The following is a 10,756-nucleotide window of genomic DNA, read 5'->3' on the forward strand; positions in this document are numbered from 1 at the left end:
CTCCAGTAGTAAACAATAGCAGTCATTAGCAGCCTGTCATTTAGTGATCTGCCATGGCGGATCTCTAAATGACATCAGGAAACAGCTGTACTAACGTTTGATTTTCAAAACATAGTGTCTGTATTCTTATAAAACACAATCCGTATTTGTTTAGGTGTTTGAGTTGCTGTTAAGCTGTGGTCTTGGTTGTCCAAATAAAAAAAAAAGTCTTGGTGTTGGTTTGGGGGCGAGGGCCTACTTTGAGCTAAGAAATTGCTATGAAGTTGTGTTTTTTGGCATACATTTGCAGATTGGTGCTTGTGTAGTAAATCTTCACAATGATGTTGTGTAACTAGATTGCTCTATAGTGAACCCAGATCCCCTCCACCCAAATGGAGCAATTAAGGTGCTCATTGAAAGGAGATGAAAGGGCCATGCAGATAATAGACTGTCATCAGCCAGTTTAGTGTCCCAAGCAATACATGGGACTGTCACTTGCTGCAGAACATTCCTGCACAATGTCACTATTGTACTGGAGAAAGGCAGAAGAGTCTTGTTTCTGTCATCGAGTGACAATTCATATTGCCTGAGGCTGTGTATGTGACCATCACCTGAGCATTACATAGTGATTGCTGGGATTCCACCGAAGAGTCATTCTGCGGCATCTAAGATCCTCGCTGCAAACCTGGCATCTGTGACTCATTCCTGAGCTCTGATTACAGCTGCTCAGTTTGGCAGCAGACATATATGAAGAGTTCCGAGCTGTCTAGGCACCTGAATATTACATTTTTACCATAAGATTATAATAGGTCTCAGGGTATTGGGGTGGATGGGGGTTTGGTGGCACCCCCCCCCCCCAATACCCCGGGGGGTTGGTTGCAGCGAGTCCTGCTTGACTTTATTGATCAATAAGTCTGCAATAAATCATATTCTCTTATCTTCATAAATAAAAAAACATCTGAATGGTCACATTAGAGTAACATTACAAAGGCAATGAATATTTAGTAAGGCATATACATACCAATAAGGCAGATCTGTCAAAATGATCAAGTGAATATATTCCACTAAAATAGTTTACAGAGCAGTTACAGATATCTATCAGAAAAATACAAATACTGTCTAGTAAACATATGCAGCAATGAGAAAATCAGAAATCTATGCCAATGTTGAGCCATCCTGAAAATGCTTGGCATGCACATTCATATGGCCGAGGATTTGGTGCTTCTACAGACTACCGGCAATATATGGACCTAAGCCAAGCAGGGTGCCTTGTTATGACGTGCAATGATATTCAATACTAAATGTACTGCAACATGTGTTAGAAACACGCGGCCACAAATGTTACTGATCTTTTTTCAAGAGTTTTCATGTATTTGCATTGATTTAAATAGAAAACACATCTAGGGCTTGCTGAGGGCAAAAATAATCTTTCAGACTTTGAACACCTTTTTTGTAAAAATGTAGCTGGGTTTTATCTTTTTTGTGTTTAGCACTGTGTAGTCCTGCATGGTACCCCCCATCACTTAAAGTCAAACATACAATTAAAATAAAATTGCTACCTTTAGAGCAGAAATAAACCAAAACAATTAATGGTCACCAAGAGGTATTTGGCATGCAAAGTCATTTTTGTCACTTGGTGGCCTTTTGCCTACTACCATCGCTCTAGGCCCAGGAACAATAAAATTTCAAACATGCACAGAACGAACAAGATCAGTGTCCATCCAATGGCCAAAGGAGAATCACTGTGGACCCAGAAGTCTGCTATGAAATTGGCAGCAAAGATGGTGGTTTTAGGTGTGACAGGTTCTTGGACCTCGCTCACCAATCATTGCAGCACAGCACCCACAAAATGTAAGACTTTGCATTTTTGCCAATAATGGGAAAAGTTGACCCACACCAATGAGAATTTAGTTTGGCTTTATGATTGGTCTGTCTAGAAAAATCTGTACAATGGAACCAATCTGTTTGTAGTTTCTTCTGTTTTAAAATTTGGCTACATTGCTATCTTGTAGCTACAAATCAATTTATTGGCAGCTGACCCAAAAAGGGGAAATGGGCAAGACACCTCTTCCACCTCTACCCGCCTCAACTTCCCCAAATCCTGCACATGTGCAGTTTGTGTCCCTCAGTGGCCACCTTGGTTTTGTCTTGCTGTAGATCAAATGATGAGCAGGGCAAAGGGAGGAATTTCCCGACTTAGGAATTCCAAGAACATAGCGCAAAAGAACTGAAGGGACTTCTTTGGCACCTGCACTGATTCTACGGGAGAAGGGACCATGGAAGAGTTTTTTTAAGGAAATCCAATAATTTTAATTAAATTTTAACAGTGATTTTATTACACTTCCTTGCCATATAAGTAAAGGCAGATTGGGGTGTATAGGTCCACTTTGAAATGGATAAATCTGGAAATTACCAACAGGGGCCAGTGATACTCGCTTTTTTTAAGACCGAAGGATATGCAAATCTATGCAGTTCACATTTTACAAAGTATCTTCTTCATTAAATGTTTCACAGACTATATATCACCATGAAATCTTATCTTCATATATTTCTATATACGGAACTCGTGTTAATGAAGTGCAAGGCCGTAAACCAATTTTATTGTTTGCACAGATGTATATTACCAATCTTTCTATGAAACTGCACCATAAAAAGCAGAGTTCCATCACTTCCAGCCTGAGGACAGTTGTGCTTTGACAGATCATGCAAGGATGATCATTACTTAACATTTCAAGAAAATCATTCCATTGCGGATGGAAAAAATGAATTCTCGACAGATCAGAGGAAGGTATGAACATATCCAATGCTCAGAATGGTAAGAAGTATTACAACCCATCGCTTGATAATTATTTGATATGGCTCTATTAGGAAGCACAGATTTCAAAGCTCAAATCAAGGCAGACAGAAAAGACACAAACTGATGCAACACTCAGTTCATTAATAAATCACAGAATTTGACTTGGTGTCAGCCTTTTGCAAGTCCCTGCACAGCACAGTTCACATTGGAGGGATGGGTTGGAATGGGAGCAAAGCAGGTGTACTGCATACAAAAATTCTGATACATAAAGAGAGCAGAGAGATATACCTATCATCGTGCTGCTTGTCCTTCACTGTCCAATCACAGTTTGGGGGAGGGACAAGACCAGTAAATGTTAGGAAACTGCAGCACAGAGGTCTACACCTCTTGGCCAGGACTTTTTTCTGCATGGAGTTTGCCGGTTCTCCCTCTGTTTGTGTGGGTTTCCTCTGGGTACTTCGGTTTCCTCCCACATCCCAAAAACATCCAGTTAGGTTAATTGATTCCTCCCTAAAATTGACCTTATACTGTGATAATGACATATGACTATGGTAGGGATATTAGATTGTGAGCTCCTTTGAGGGACAGCTAGTGACATGACTATGGACTTTGTACAGCGCTGCGTAATATGATGGCGCAATATAACTACTGTGTACTATTGATAACAAAGGCATTTATATTCGCCTTTATTTTTGCTTCCATGCAAAGCAAACTAAAATGATGGATGCGGCAGCAGCACCAGACATTTAAACCCCACGTTATTGCACAGCACCATCTCTTCCTTTCCCAAAGGAGGAGAGAGCAGAGTGACAATCTTACCAGTGTGCTGCTGTTTCCTCATTGTCCAATCACGTGGCCATGTTCATCTGCATTTCCTGGTAAATGTAACACTGGCTGTATTACAAAACTTGCGAGCTAAACTGAGACCTCAATTATTTTTTCCAAAGAAAACAAAATCCAGACGCTGGGTGAGAAGCAGAAAGTTTGACTCAGGCTGAATGCTCATAGTCAGCAAATGAACTTTGTGAGTAGCAGTTGTTGGGTTGAAGGTTGTTCAGTTGTCAGTCATTTATTGACCAGCAAGCAGTGAATGGAGTGAAAAATTGATCACCTGCTTCCTTCTAATTGTGTCCCCTAATTAAGGAAAACATATCAATAGCTGCCTGGCTGTTGCGCTGATGTTCTGCTTTCAATACTTTGTGTCTGATTTATTAAAGCTCTCCAAGGCTGAAGAGGACACACTTTCATCAGTAAAGCTGGGTGATCCAGCAAACCTGGAAAGGATTTCCTCAATGTCATTTGCTATTTGCTAGCACATGTTTTGAATTCTGGACCAGATCTATTCCAGGTTTGCTGGATCACCCAGCTTCACTGATGAAAGTGTATCCTCTTCAGCCTTGGAGAGCTTTAATAAATCAGGCCTTTTGAGTCCAAGTTATAAGGATTGTTAACATGTTCCTTATGCTGATTTGCTCCACGTTTGTTTGGGGAGTTTGATTTTTATTAAAAAAAAAAGTGAATCCAGAACTTTGCCCATTCAAGGGTAAGGCTTAGTACATACAAGCAGATATGTTGCCGGTTTTACTCTTTACCAATCCATGTAACAGGGATTCTGGACAGGAGTCCCAACACAGCACACACATTTGTCTTTCTTGCATAGAAAGTGATTTGAATTAAAATCTGATTAAATTGATCATTCATATACACTACATACCTTCTGCACCTTCAATATTTATCATCCTGTCCGATCTATCCAAATCCAATTGGAAAACAAAAACTAAGTCTACTGGTTTCCCCTCTGATCCAAATATATCCAATCAAGCCTAAAAAGCCTATTATGCCCTAGATTGTAAGCTCTTTGGGGCAGGGTCCTCTCCTCCTTCTGTGTCACTGTCTGTATCTGTCTGCCATTTGCAACCCCTTTTTAATGTACAGCTCTGCGTAATATGTTGGCACTATATAAATACTGTTTATTATTATTATTATTAATAATAATGATAATAATAATAGGTCTAAGTGATAGGTTCCTTGAAAAGCCCAGCCAATAAAATGCAGCATTGGTGCGCTTTCCTGTTGTTCCATTCATCTGCCAAGGCAATAAGTCTAATGCCATGTATACAGGATAGATGATTGTTGCCCAAGGTGAATAAATATGCTTGTCTGGGTAAATCCAGCATGTGTACAGTGGCCCCCCAATGTTGTTCATCAATACAACCTGAGACCTGTACCTGAGAATCAATGAACAGGCCAAGTGGGGATAACCGCTGTACTTTGTGATGGGTAAGGAAGTGACGGGTGCCACTCACTAATCCTTCCCCCTCCCCGCTCCATAGAGCTGAACAATGCTGTGTGTACAGAACTTTTGTTATCCTGTTAATGGAAATGATCAAAAAAGATTATTTCCAGAAACAGTAATCTGATGTCTTTCTGATGTCCGTACATAAAGCCGTTCCATTTTCAATACATAAATAGTTTATATGGAAGGATGTCATCACTTTGCAATGCTGCAGATCAAGGCTGATGGTGGGGACTGGCAGGGCTCTGTACACAGCTTACAGAAAACGAGAAGTCGTAGCAATGCCATCATGTAATACCGAACCTCTATGATTGAGAAAAGTAAAATCCAATGGATGAACGGGACGGGCCAGGCCCAGTAAGGATGAAGAGGAATGGGCTAGATCAGAACTTATTAATATGGGAGAACCCTTGGAATAACTTCTAGGTCCTGCTATAATTATTATATCCACAGCTCACAGTACATAAGTGTGGTCCAAGAATGTCTCTTATATTGCTGACCATTGGAAAGAATGACAGATAGCCAAAAAGATAACTGGTGTCCCTTACACTAACCTGAGTGATACAGATTGCACATTGCTCAAGGAACTCCTTGCAACCTCTGGAGGAACCTTGGCTGAGAAACATATATGCTGGACATCCTCCAGCCTGGAGATGAGTAAGGCTCCATCAGATTCTTCTAATGCACACTGTGAGAAGCTCACAGCATGCACTAAAATAGGATAAAACATATTCTTACAGGAGAGTAGCCTGCACAATAAAGGAAACAAGCCACAACCAAATACAAGCACAATAAATCCCAGATCTTAATATGTCAAGTAATTATCACTTTTGTAGAAGACATGCAAACCTGAATAGTCCTAAATGAGAGTGCATTGTTGGAGTGATCAGCCAGCGTTCCATATATTCCAGCACATGAACATATTGTCAGCACTGCCATTCCTTTATATCACTGCAGTCACCAAACATGCTGCTGCCATAGGAGAGCGTACAGCTATCAGTACACCCCATACACACCATCTGCCTTTATAGCCACAACCCTACAATGAAAACAATGGGAATCCCATCCAGACTTTTATTAATAAAAACATCTAATCAACGCTCGGTGCCATTGTGACAAACCGATGTTCTTCTGTGACAATCGTGCTCAGTGTTCTGTGTGTTGGAGAAATAATGCATTGAATATGTTTTCAGCTTCATAGCACAAGATGGATAAAACAAAGGCGGAAGGACTGCAGCAAGGACCTTGGCTAGGCATGGTGGCAGATACTGGAAATGTGAATGAGCCAGGTCAAACCTCGTACTACATGAACAGTCAGCATAATACAATCATGAACCCCCCACCACCTCCCAGGACCACTGAGGAATGCACCGACGCATGGATTAGTATAGGGGAGGAAAAAAGGGGGCTTTGTGTGAAAACTCTGAAGGAGGGATTATTTTGGAAGCAATAAAGTGAGAGAAGAGAGAACAGCAGCAGCAGAGAGACCTGGATCGGCTAAATATAATGATGAATAGTATGGGGATTGTGTTCTTCCTGCATTACTGCTAATATTCACATTTATTATTACTATATTGTGACATGATTAGGATAGTATTCATATAGAAAGGATATTTGACTTATTATTGACTGCTCATAAATTATAGTGTTTATGGCATTTTATGTATATATTTCGTCTGTCGGTTGGGGGTCTTTTTGTATTTATTTTACCATTTTGAGGGTATTTATTGACCCATGTCCGGCCTCAGACAATACAGCTATATCCATAGGGCTTGGTTCACATTGACGGTTAGGAGCAGGGAAGTTACTGCTCACTTAGGTCTTTTAGGAAGCATTTGACCCCCATCTTCTTATAGAGAAAGAACGGGGATGGTTGGGGGTGATTGATGACCAACTGGCCATCAAAACCACCTGGAAGCCAGTGTATTCTTCAGCACATATTGAAGGCGCCCATGAGCTGCCCAGAGATCATCTATGAAAAGTCCTAAGGCGGGTTTTCACCCCCAAGGAACACGTCATATATTGTTCAGGTCTTATGGAACCCAAGCTAAATCCAATTCATTGGCTGATTTTGGGGAATCCCTTGCTAAAACTATTTTTGGGGGTTTGTGGTAAAAAAGACTCCAACAATGGTGGCCAGCAGGAAGAACGATTACCCTTACAATGTTGGCTAGAATACCACCCTAAAAAGATCATTGGTGTCATCATGTTGGTTTCAGAACTATACAGGCATCATCAAATCATGAAGATCAATCAATGACAGATTTAGGAACCGTTGAGAACCTCTGGAGGAACAGAACCCTTGTTAAGAATGGCTGTTTTAAGGGGAAGTAGAAGAGGGATTGGCTATAATAGGGAATAATTCTAAGAAGATATAAAACACACAAAATACTACTATTTCCATTATGTAAGTACCAGAGATTACATGGTTTCACCCTTTGCAGCCCATGTATGCTAGAGTATTAGAGAAAGAAGCAGCACATTAAGCTAATCAATTGTATAGGTATATTAATAGGAGGAGAAAGGAGATCATGATTCTTCTGCTTCTCCTTTTAGCATCCAATCACAAACTGGGGCTGGTCCACTATGACCTGGGCTCAGAAGAAGGAGCTTGAATGATGTAGGGCTTTCAGACTGAGGACATCTAGTGACACAATCTGAAACTGCAGGTGAATATTGTAGCAAAAGTTGTTGTTTTCTCTTTCATTGGTCTAGTCAGTGTATATTATTTCTGGTTTCAACATGCTTTTTTTTTTCTACGTTTTCTCATAGTTGATTCGTATAAGGAAAAAACATAATGATGAAAGTGTTAATAGGTTGGCATCTCCTAATCAAGGGACAGAATACAGTCACATGTTCAAAGGCTTATGATGGTAGTCACTTAAATACGTTATTTATGTCAACCTGAAGCTTTTCCTTGACCATGCTATAGGTAGAGCTACAGGAGGTCTTCTGGACAGGTCAGTGGACAATGTGGAATCCGAGAAGGACCCCTATAAATGCTCACAAAAACAACATGAACTTTCACATACTTGTTTTTTCTTTGGAACATCTACTGTGTATTGTGGGCTTTATCAGGCCATAAATGAACAACCCCAGACTGGGCAATTTTCCCAAACATTAAGACACATGTGACCCTTGCAGTAACCAGATAAGGTGAAGTTTAATGGTAAAACAATGGCAAGCATTCCAAAGTGCCAAATAATGAAACCAGTAACTAATTAGGAAGAAACAAACTTCTGTTCAACACTCCTTTCAAATATATTTATATATCATATATTCCAAGTCCAACCAACCAAACCCATACCAATGGGCATACAATGGACCATTTCTGATGCTTATGACTTAGATCTGTTCGGAAAACCAGACTCAGATTACCAAACATATATCAGTCCCGAACATTTAAAGCAGTCAAACACAGTTTATTTCATTTTCTCTACAATCTTTACCTTACAACTTTTAATGGGTTACAGAAGCAGAAGAAATGGCATTAAATACTAAAGTTATTCATCAAAATATCCAACCCATCAAAGTGTCCTACCTGGAAGGTAGGGCAGTCACCTGGAGGGTTAGTGATGGGGTCAGGTTTGGGGTCGGTTAGCTTCTTAGGGCAGGGAGGTTACATAGCGGGCGTTCGTTTGGCACAGCATGTGCAAGATATGCATTAAAATGAAACTGACATCAAATATTTGAACATTGTATTCTGTGATATCAAATATTTAACAACTGCAATCTAAAATATTCCTATGGCCCTATACCGGTACCACCAACAGCACACGAACCGGACGCATTTCCACTGGCGCAGGCGCTATAGGTGATCGCCAATCTTACAATAAATGCCCATTTATTTTTCCTTGCCATCATATTCTTTATTCTAGGTATCAGTAGACATGAAATGACTGTCACACAATCCATAGATGTCACTAATATTCCTGGATAGCCACTACCTCAATGAGGAGCTGATCCCATCATATGTATATACAGAGATAATGACTGCCATCTGAATTCCATGGTCACCTTTGCAGCAAGCATCATTGTGCATTGTCCTGCAGCCAGGTGGGGGCATGCAGGGGGTCCCTGCTAATAGAATAGAATTGTACTCACTATTTGGCTGGGATGAGCTGCAGTCCTTGCTTGAGGTTTGGAGCTGTCAGTGGTGTGCAGGCTGATCAGTTCTCTGGTTCAATGTGTATCTTCCTCCTCCTTCTGCTTAGACCAGCTGAGCTCAGCCACTCACAGCCCCTTGGATACTGTATGCTTCTAATCAGATGCTGGCAGCCAACTAAGCCAGGAATGTGCTATGATGTTACTGCTGCTTAGCCTGGCTACTCCCCCACGGTGAACGTGTCCGCTCTCCTCTACTGTTAACTATTAATAGGCAGCAGCAGCGCAGACCGGAGAGTCCAACCCATCTGATATGTGCAGAGGGAGCCGGGCAGCGGCCAGCCACGCCCACTATTCCTGCCTGATTTATTAAAGCTCTCCAATACACTTTCATCAGTGAAGCAAACCTGGAATGGATCTGGTTCACAATTTAAAACATTTGCTAACAAATAGCAAAAGACTTTTAGGAATCCCCTTCCAGGTTTGCTGGATCTCCCAGCTTCATGGATGAAAATGTATCCTCTCCTGCCTTGGAGAGCTTTAATAAATCAGAGCCAATGACTTGCTACATTGTGGCCCATCATGGTCCTCTTGAGCCATTGGGCAGCCACTGATGTAGATACATTGCGCCTGATTTATTAAAGCTCTCCAAGGCTGGAGAAGAAACACTTTTATCAGAGAAGCTGGGAGATCCAGCAGACCTGGAATGGATTAAAGTCATTTGCTATTTGTTAGCAAGCTTTTTTTTTTTAAATCCTGGACCAGATCCATTCCAGGTGTGCTGGATCACCCAGGTTCCCTGGTGAAAGTTTATCCTCTCTAAATCAGCAACTTGTTACATTGTATCTGTGTATTCCAGCAATACTTCTGTATTAGGATTAGATGTTTTCCCCAGAGTTGGCTTTGAAAGCCAATGTTTGAAATCCCCATGAATTCCAATGGGTTAATCTACGCCAGGATGTTTTCTTGAGCTTTACCTATAACGTTGCTTGCAACATTTAAAAAATGAAAATGTGCGGTTAAAGCTGGAAAACGCCCAGAAACACGAAAAAACGCAAGTAAACACGGGTAAACGCTTCCATTGATTTCATAAGGGCGTTTTCTCGCATTTATAAGCACTTGAAACATAAATGCATTAAAAACACGGAAAACGCGGCATAGACGTTTTCCAGCGTTTTTAAAAGCAAGTTTTAATAAGTTAAAGTGCATAAAACACATATAAATGCAGTAGGAATATTTAAATCAGTTCGTGTAGACCCAACCTAAATCAGGGCCAATGTCTTGTGTCATTGGGTCTGATTTATTAAAGCTCTCCAAGGCTGGAGTGGATACACTTTCATCAGTGAAGCTGGGAAATCCAGCAAACCTGGAATGGATTTCTATAAAGTAATTTGCTATTTGTTAGCAAATATTTTCAATCTTGAACCAGGTTTGCTGGATCACCCAGCTTCACCGGTGAAAATGTATCCTCTCCAGCCTTGGAGAGATTTAATAAATCAGACCCAATGACTTTTTACATTGTATCAGTATTCCAGCAATTCTTCTGTATTACATATATTCTGTATTATATATCGCGGTCA

At 40.7% G+C, this 10,756-nt stretch overlaps 1 protein-coding gene across 3 annotated transcripts in view; it reads right to left on the bottom strand.

Annotated features, from left to right (window-relative positions):
- Positions 1-9,446, bottom strand: part of DAB2 (DAB adaptor protein 2) — a 110,056-nt gene extending 100,610 nt beyond the window's left edge. Inside the window, exon 1 of one of the 3 annotated variants that reach the window (XM_072416629.1) lies at positions 9,177-9,446. The gene's annotated coding sequence lies outside the window, so the exon portion shown is untranslated. Of the gene's footprint in view, positions 1-3,595; positions 3,734-9,176 lie in introns of those variants that run through there. The other 2 variants (XM_072416632.1, XM_072416630.1) reach the window with 2 other exon arrangements.
- Between the last annotated feature and the right edge of the window lie 1,310 nt (positions 9,447-10,756).

The sequence above is a fragment of the Pyxicephalus adspersus genome, chromosome 6 (assembly GCF_032062135.1).
Source record: "Pyxicephalus adspersus chromosome 6, UCB_Pads_2.0, whole genome shotgun sequence".
Taxonomy (NCBI): domain Eukaryota; kingdom Metazoa; phylum Chordata; class Amphibia; order Anura; family Pyxicephalidae; genus Pyxicephalus; species Pyxicephalus adspersus.